We start from the raw sequence: 9,834 nt of genomic DNA, 5'->3' as shown, positions 1-9,834 counted from the left end.
AAAAATCACGCAAAATGTAAGGATAGGCGTAGAAGGTGGTATGTCCGTCCTCTGAATTGCATGAGGATGAGGAGATGAGGATGGCACTAGAACTGTCATATAAATGGGGGTGTGCCCATACAAGTTCACAAAGTTTTTCCTCCTCGCCCACCATATTTCATACCTGCTTCTTCTGTGAATAACAAAAAGTGGTTAATTTCCAGTACGTCGCTTGCATTATCACCCCCGCTGGCAATGCATGGTATTACACGTATCGCTGCATCAGGTATCAAAAAAATGGACAACATATTTTGAGAAGCAAGCATCATGGCGACCAATATGTCTCGATGCGTCCCAAAGCATTCATGTCTGTGTGCCTTTGCGTTGACTATGAAACAGCCCTAAAACTAATAATCACATCCCTCTCAGCCTCAGCTGTACTCAGCTGTACTGAGAATATTGCAGCCCACTTACATATAAAATGGCATGTGCTAAACATCAGCATGTGGCGACCATTAGGCCTTTCATGACTCATCAGGTAAAGGTGCAATTAATATTTTCAGAGGCAACATGTGAAAAATAGCCTCTTAGCTAACTTGGGCAGTTTTAAATCATGTGCATTTATAAATCTGCACTGCCCCTTCTCAGGTCAACTAAAATGATACAGAATTTTGGCTGAATTCAGTTGTGGTGCATGAGCTAGTGTCCCAGCCTGATGCATGCTGGCTCACAGTCACTATTATTTTCATACCTGTGCTTTTTCTGTTTTAACAAGTCAAAAGTCCTGCTGTTTGGTGTTATCATGCATGTTAACATGCTAACTGTGGTTGTGTTAACCTGCATGTTGATGTTAGTGCCAAAATAAAATCACCACAATAATGTGAATGTAAAATGGGTCTATATTTTTCAATCATTGCAGCTTGTAGGGGTGTTTGTGCAACACTTAATCCACATATAAGGTACGCACTGGACACATTTGTCTTGTGTATCTCCACAGTATCAATGGCTTCCAAATGGCTGTCAAAGGACTCTGATCCACTGTGATTATGAAACGTCAGTTTTGCAAAGAGTAGTTTACATATGTGTCACTAACAGTACATCTTGTTGGTCTTTAACTGGGGGAGAAATTAACCAAAACTAGGGAGTCAACAGGTTTGTGCTGCTTTATTCATTACTTGTAATGACTGAATAAATTATCAGTCAAGGCAGCATGGTGGTGCAGTGGTTAGCATTGTTGCTAACAGCAAGAGGGTTCCTGGTTCAATCTCAAGGTGGGGGCGTTCAAACACCTAGGTGGGGGAGCCCCTCTGTGCGGAAGTTTGCATGTTCTCCCTGTGTCAGGGTGGGTCTTCTCCGGGTACTCCGGCTTCCTCCCACAGTCCAAAGACATGCAGGTTAATTGGTGACTCTCAATTGCCCCTTAGGTGTGAACATGAGTGTGAATGGTTGTCTGTCTCTATGTGTCCCATTAGCGACCTGCCCAGGGTGTACCCCGCCTCTCGTCAAAGCTGGGATAGGCTCCAGCCCCCTTGCAACCCCTAACAGGATAAGCAGTTACAGAAATGAATGCATTACCAGTCAAAAGGTTTACATGTGAGATAAATCCTGAGCAATCATTTCACTCAACAAAACCTAAGATTGAATGTTTTGCTGACATCACAGGCAGTTACAGCTGTCTGGTTTCTGGCTTGGGAATGAGGTTGTTTCATGTTCACAAATATTGGTGGTGCTGTCTACGACAACAGAAATAGTGGATTCTGTTTTTCACCTCAAAATGACTTTCAGAAGAATGCAGCACTTTACTTTAGAGCCAGGAGGTTTGGATTCCCCTCAGCAAGACCTGCCAAGAAGTAGCTTCTGTCTGCAGGGAAGGACAAGTGGGCCCTGGGTGGAATGAAGATAGATAGCTGATAGTTCATTAGCTAGTTAGGCACAGGGAGGGGTATACCGCAGAGGATTGCAGAATCTCACTTTTCAGTGTTGCTAAGAGCCCATATTCCTGCGCAGGGCCAAACAATGCCTGCAAAGGTTTAGTTATTATTTGCCTCTCAGTCTCAATCAAGGCAAACTTTTCTTTGTTGACCTTTTGTCACCTTAAGACTTTGTATTTCTGATGGGATATATTGTTTCAAATAAACAGATAACAATGGTAAATCGGTGTAGAAAACATGGCCATGGTGAGCCCCGATTTTGGCCCCGCAGTGGAAAAGTGGTTGTTGCTTCTCTCCCCACAGCCTGAGTCCAGCCTCAGGCTTGGTTATCCTCTAGAGATTTGCAGAACACCACTTCAAAGACAGATCCCCTCTCCTTACATACCGTATACCCTCTCTCCCCTCCCCTGCTATAAACACAAGAACTTAAGGAATTAATTAGACACTGGATCAAACACGGGTTAGTAAATTCAGCTCGCTGAAGATACCAGGAATAGTGTAATCGCATGTTGAGTGTTGTATCCCTTGTCATGCGGGGGTATCTTTGATATGTATGTGAAAGCCTGCATTTCATTTCAGATCCAGCTTGACAGCTTTCACTGGCAGTCTCTTGACCCTTCTCTTATTCACTGAGGGATATGGTTAGGGATATTTTGCAGAGCTTTGCTCCTTACACTGAGGGACAGCACCACAGCTCTGTAAAAATGCAAAGAAAAAAAAATACTTAATACAGCAGCCACTCCTTGAAGGCCTGTTCTTTAAAGAGAGATTCTGCCACAAGGACAGCTCCAAAATTCATTCTCCCATGGCTCACATCAAAGAAGCAGAAGTTCTGATAATCTGTAAAACATTACGTAATCCTGTTTGTGTGAAAGGTGAAAAGGTGGAGTAGTTTTGCAGGACATCATCAATCTCTATCCAAGGTGTTACTTTTTTCATCCATGTAACCAGTGTAATATCTTTCTTTATATGGACACTAACAAATCACAGCCTGCACTGCGCATGCCGATTATCCAGCTACACTCGCATCACTCCATGTGTCGATAAAGAGAGTTGATTCATGGCTGCTAATATGAGAGGCAGGTTCGCTACGACATGCTATAGATGGATTGTATGGGAAATCTATGTGAACACATTTGTCCATAAATGAGAGTCCTTCTTATCTTTTAATGCCATTCCCAGATAGGCAGGCTGGGTGTTATTGACTGGAGGACAAGCAACATGTCACAGCTTGTAGTTTTGCTCTGAGCGGGGGTGTATCAGAAAACAGGATTATCTAGTTTAGTCAGATCAATGTGAAAACAGCATATTGATTTGAATAAACAAGCTATTTAGACTTTGGATATTATTTATGATATTTACCACTGGTCAGTTTATAGGGACATTTAAACATCAAAAAATGCTGCTAGTTAAAAAAAATAACCTGGAGTGTATAACGGCTGATGAAGACCGCCTTAAATTATTATTCAAGTTCAGTTTCATGTCATTCCTCTTGCTGCATTTTTGCGAAACACTTAGCAATGCAGCGTAATATATTGCACTTGCCGTGTGCTGGTTGGACTCAGCCAAATGATGCTACGTGCCAATGCTTTTTTATCAATATGACGTCCTCAGCTGCACAAATGCTCATTGACAGACAGGAAAAACCATCTTTGACAAGGAGCTGAGAGATCATAGCTTGGCTGTGAAGCAGCAGTGGCTGTAGGTAATGTTTAGAAGTACACACAGGCAGGATACACATCAGAGAGGACCCTGCCAGGCAGCCAGCAAAAGCTGTTTGCACTCCTTCATTCAAGACAAAATGCGCCCCCACCTAATTATTCCCTCTCACTCTCTCTTTCTCGTCATCTCTCTTTCACCACAGTTTCTACCTTAACCTTTTCCTGCCTCTGTACATCTTCCTCTCGCTTTTTTCTGTCTGTCCTTCACTCTTTTACACACACATACACACACACACACACCAACCGGCCAGCCTCCCACTGTGTGCAGAATGTGTATAGTGAAGCCACCCATGCATTAGGCGGGGGAGCCAGCATAACCAGTCTCCCTACCATCTCACTATCTGCTGATCAAAGAGCCGCTAAACAGCCAGAAACTACAGCGGTTGCAAGAGCGGAGCATGCACAGCAACACAATTAGCAAGCACCACTTTTTTTTATATGCTAAATTCTGCTCCTGATCCCTGACATTTTCACACACAAACACAGGCGTGCATATATGTGCATACAAATTTGGGGAGTTATAAACACAAACATGCAAATACCTCTAATTGTATTAAAAATTTTGCACACACACACACACACACACACACACACACTCATATACACGGAGTGAGATGAACTGCGGTTTCACCTGTGAGTGACTGTTCACGATGTCATCAGCCACTGATCTCTAAGTTGCTCAATTAAAGTTAGTGAAGAGCCTTAACAGGGCGAGGAGAGGGGAGGAGGAGGAGGAAGATCAAAGAGAATACAGAGAAAATCCTGGCAGGAGAAAGAGAGGGAGAGGAGGAAGAGGGTGTGTGAGAGAGTGCACAGAGAGGGAGTGAGCAAGTGAGTGAGGAAGAGAAAGAGGAAGGCACAGAGAGAGGAAGACAGTGAAAGAGATGGACAGCGCAGGGGAGAGGCAGAATGTGAGCTAGAAGAGAAAGAGAAGGGATGGCAGCATAGACAAAACACCCAGCCTGGTATTCAGGTTTCTGTTCTAATGAATTGTCTCTCCTCTAAGTGATGCGGGAGTCATTGCAGAAGTCATTTTTATTGTAAAACCCCCGTAAGCCAGCAGAGTTGGTGAGAAAACAGAGGTCAACTCATGTCATTAACAATTTATCAGCAGCAGCATCCAGCGCCTTGGGCACAGCTCTTCCACACCTGGAAACTGTTGAAACATGAAGCAGACAAACAAATCCACATTTTTAAGATTGGTGAGCAATTGTGTTTTTGTGTGCTCATGTGTGTGTCTGTGTGTGTGTGTGTGAGAGAGAGAGAGAGAGAGAGAGAGAGAGAGAGAGAGAGAGAAGGCAACTCAGGATGCCAAACTGATAACCTAATGAATAATTAATAAATAAAATAAATATGTGGTCTTTCTGGAAGCTCTCCCCACTTGTGATGGGTGGTCCGATTCATTTTACAGAATCAATTCCTTTGAGTTGATACATGTAAATGTAGGCTACTGAACCTTTCAAGTTTTGATAATTTTTGCTAACTATGGTGTAGGATTCTCTGTGACAGGCCCCTTTAACACCAAACACTTTCAGTATGGTACCTTTGAAACCAAAAGTAACCCTTTAGACATGGTACCTAGACCCTAGTGTTTCCACTGCAAACAGTACTCTTAAATGTGGACAGAGTTGTTGTCACCCACTGCTCCGTCTAGCACCAACTGTATTTCCTCATTATCGGTGACACAGACGGAAGTCTGCTCCTCGTTCATCATCCACAGAACAAGGCTGCATGCCAACATTTTAAGGACAAAACAAAACATGCTGCACTGAGAGTCTCTCTCCATGGGATATTTAAAAATAGCAGGATGTGCATTTAGTCCTTCTAAGGCAAGCTCAGGGGTTTAGTGTTGCCATAGCCCACAGGAACAACGGTCTAGATGCTTTTTTCTTCTCTGAGTGAGGATTAGAATATACACTGTTCACATAATCCAGTCGAAATTAATGTATATAAACAAAGTTTATAAAAGTTGTCACAGTGAAATTTAAGGTGTGTTGATGGATTCACATGATCAGCTCATGCATTGAGTAACATTGCAAGTTAACGTTCCACCTTACAAGCCGCCAGCAGTCGGCCCAGCGAATTAAGTTATTTTTTTCTCCAACTCCAGCTGCTGCAAGAGGCAGCAAAACATCCTTTCATTTTATAGTTACAGTTTACTAATAATACTCCACTGTATGACCAGTGGCTACATAAACTCTCAAACCAGACACAGCTCAGCTCTGAGCAGAGTGACTGTCTGCTATTGACCAATCAACAGACTGCAGTGTTCACAGCTCCACCTTTTAGTACCAGATCTGTGTGCTAGGTACCCCAGCAGAGGGGGGACCAAAGATGGGGACGGTACAGAACGGTTCCATTGGTACCATCCACAACTTTTCACAATGGAAATGGACAAAAAGCGTACCGAACTGAACTGAACCGTACCTTACTTCTTGGTGGAAACAGGGCTTTGACATACATGTGCATTTGACAGCCTGCGCCACAAAACTTCTATGTAATGCATTACTGCTCATCATGTATTAGTTTACATTAATAAAGATAAAATATCCTATGTAAGCTCAATATGATGTTACAGTAATGTCACTGACAATGATCTATCGTTCTTTAAGGGCCAAGTAGTAGATGTCCCAGTTACCTCCGCAGCCCTTTGCTGCATTCATATGGTGTCAGAATAATCTGAAAAATGAGTTCCCAATCATATTCCATGGCTCACTCTATCCATTTCTTATGTTCTTTGTTATCATCAACATGTTGTTTCAGTGCTCTGGGCATTAAAATACAACACATCTTGAGGATGTCCACGTGGTTTCAACATTATCGCCTACAGCTCATAAACACACTGAAGTTGGAAGAATGACTATCTAAGGGACCACGTGATTGCATCATTTTTCTTGGCTGGAGGAGGTATTTACTCAAGTTGTATTTAGGTCCTCACACCTTCATTCAGTGCTGTTGCTGCAGTCCGTTACGGCACGTCAGGGATTCATAAGCACTCAAGAGTCATTCAAATCCGTCAGTTTTTCCCACACAATGCTTAAAGCAAGACTATGTAACGTTCACAACATGAAAGAGCACACCCATCCTCTTACGAATAAATGTTGCTACAGCCTGACTCGGTCTGGTGGGACCAGTAGCCGATGGTAGCTAAGAATAAGAATAATAGCTACTTTTTGCAAATTGTAGTCGCTGTGTGATTGACAGTACTGGGTGGATTTTAAGACTCTTTACTTGTGCTACTGTTATAGTACATTTTAGCAACCAGCATTATCCCATAAATGCCACAAGTGACATTATTCAGCAGACATTATATAATCTCACTTTTAGTAAACCAGCAGTAGGCCTACCGTCTGGCTGGAAAGAAGAAAGACAAACAGGCATTCATGGTAGCAAGAGAAAGGCTGTCAACCAAAGTTATTAATGAGACATTTGTGAGAGAACAGTCATTTGAAACATAATAATTCAAATTAAGAGCATTTTTTCATAATGTTCTTAACACTAAAGGCAATGCCAGGACATTTCTGGGAGCAGTGCCAGGTGGGGGTGAGCCACAAATCTGGGGAATGTGTCTGGGAGAAATGGATGTGGATCCTCTACTGTAAAAGGATCACAGTGCACATGAAATGGCTCTGGCTCACTTCACTGCCACTGCTTATTCAAGTGTGCCCTCCAATGGAGGAAAACGGGTCATGTTGACAAAACAGACTCCTCCGCTGGATGCTTAAGTGATACTTGGTTCTTTTTTTCCCCCAACTGTGTTTGGGCTCTGTGAAAATGTTATTTCTCACTGTGACTTAATTTTCTCTGCCCTCAGGTGCCAAAATCAGTGAGCCGAGCGCATTTACAGTTAAACTCTGAAATTACCGGCACTTCTAACCATTAAGTCTAATTTGATATCACAAAATACTCAGTGGAGCAAAGTGAATAAGTCAAGTCAAGGATGTCACATAAACCCTGAGCTAGTCCAGGAAATTACAAACCCAAACTTTGGCAAATTGAATACTTTTCACTCTCTGAGGTCTCGGTGCATTATTTCGGATAATCCAAAAACAGTTGGAACAAGACTTCATTTGTAGCATATGTTCATTAGTGAAATATTATAATGCAGTTTTTGGAAAGGTCGCTGAATGATTGCAAGGTTTTTATCCAAATGCTAATTCAGTAACTGATTGGAAAAGCGCAGTAATGTGATGATAATAATATGCAGATGAGTTCTCATCAGAGCTGTCTATCCATTAATGAGATGATATTTGAGTGTACTGTATGAATGTGAGTGTGTGCGTCATGTGTGTACATGCAGACAAGGCTGCATGCATATGGACAGGAAGTGTGTGTATGTTGGAGTGCACGTTCACTTTCATCAGAATATTGAGCATATTCAATCAATCCACTACCCCTGCACTAATGCAAAGTTTGATTAGGACGAGCCATAGTTGGTAATAAACAGACAGGAAGCAAATGCACTTGATTATATCACAGCCAGCTTATCTTCTTTTTTGGAAAGTTTTGAAGTTAAGATATACGGCTTGAAAAACTTTTATGCCAGCATGTGCGAGGGTCGTAATGCAGGTTGCCATCTGATACTATCTGTGTGGCGTTTGATTCCTGCCAAAAAGATTTGGGTTCAGTTCACTCAGTGGTGGAAAATAACTAAAAGGTCTTATTCAAGAACTCTAAAAGTAAAAGTTGTAGGGTACTTGTTCTCATATCCATTTTATGTTACTTTAAACTTCTAGTCGACTAGATTTCAGAGGGAAATATTGTGCTTTTTACTCCACTACATTTTTGTCAGATATAGGCACTAGGTACTTCACAGATCGAACTTTGAAGAAATTCAGTATACTCTGTCTAACTCCCTCATCGAGTTCTCTAAAATTTTGGCACCTTTTTATTGAGCACATCAAAAGGATGAGGAGTCAAGCTGACTAACCATAATGGACTACTTCCCTGTACTGGACTGTACACTGTGCTTTGATTTATCAGGACACTCTGTCTTTGTTGGACCTTCCCTGCCCACTCATGGTCTTTACCCCATGGATGCCATTTCTCTACCTCAACCTTCTTGTGGACACATTTCGAACTGGCATATAGTTATAGTAGTCTATTTCTTTTTTTTCTGTCTTGTATTTTTCTGTCCGTGTTTGTGTATTGTTAGTGTTAAAAATTCAACAATAAAATATATTTTTAAAAAAAAGATTTTACATTAAACAATTCATATGATAATTTTACAATATATAATGCATTGTTAACGATTAAACCATAGGTTCAACAACAGTTTGAGGTTCAAAGAGGTACAATTTACAAGACTAAAAGAAATAATTAAAAAAAGAATACAATTTACTTTTGATACTTTATGTACATTTTGTTACTAACAGTTCTGCATTTACTTAAATCAGATTTGGAATACACAACTTAACTTGTAATGGAGTAGCCTGTTTTCACATTGTTGTTTATGTACTTTTATTTAAAGCTGTAGCTGTGAGACGGAGCCTGGGTGTGTTTATAAAAATGCAGCGCGACAATATAAACATTTCATACACTGTCTGTCTCTGTTAGTCGAGACTCCACTCTGCAGTGTAGTTTATACACTTGCCTGATACACCAGAGAATTACACAGTAACACTGTCCTTCATAATCTCCCCCTCTCTTACTGTTTACTATAGATTTAATACTGATTAAAAGTCATTTTACATTCACATCCTTGTATTTATTATGTTCATGTGTAGTGTAGGGTTATATGGGGGCAGGGGCAGGCCATTTGTCTTTTTCCACAGTCTAATGTTGGCAGGTATGAAAGCGTCAGAACTGTTCTTGGTTTTTGTTGTGTTAACAGTAGTGATGTCAGGTTGATTTGGTTAGGTCAGGGCTACGGAATATTAAATCAGCCATATTTTTTCACTATATCTTGGCTCTTATTACCCTCAGGTGAACATAAACTACAGGTTATACACTTCCTTTTGAAATACAAAAAATGTAAAATTATTGGTTATCGTGTCAGTTATCGGCCATGAGAAGCAGGAAAGTATCGGTTATCGGTGTCCGTTGAAAAAATCCATAGTGGTGCAACGCTACATCAGCTGGCTTGAGTCAAGCTCAGATCGGCCAATTCGCACCGCTGCAATTTTTCTCTGCAACGTTCTAAAATGGTTTAGTCTCACTGTGAATCATTGATCTGAACTGGTCTTAACGCAGCTGTCAATTGT

This window comes from Epinephelus lanceolatus, chromosome 2, assembly GCF_041903045.1.
Source record: "Epinephelus lanceolatus isolate andai-2023 chromosome 2, ASM4190304v1, whole genome shotgun sequence".
Taxonomy (NCBI): Eukaryota; Metazoa; Chordata; class Actinopteri; order Perciformes; family Serranidae; genus Epinephelus; species Epinephelus lanceolatus.
Note: the sequence above shows the minus strand (reverse complement) of the source record.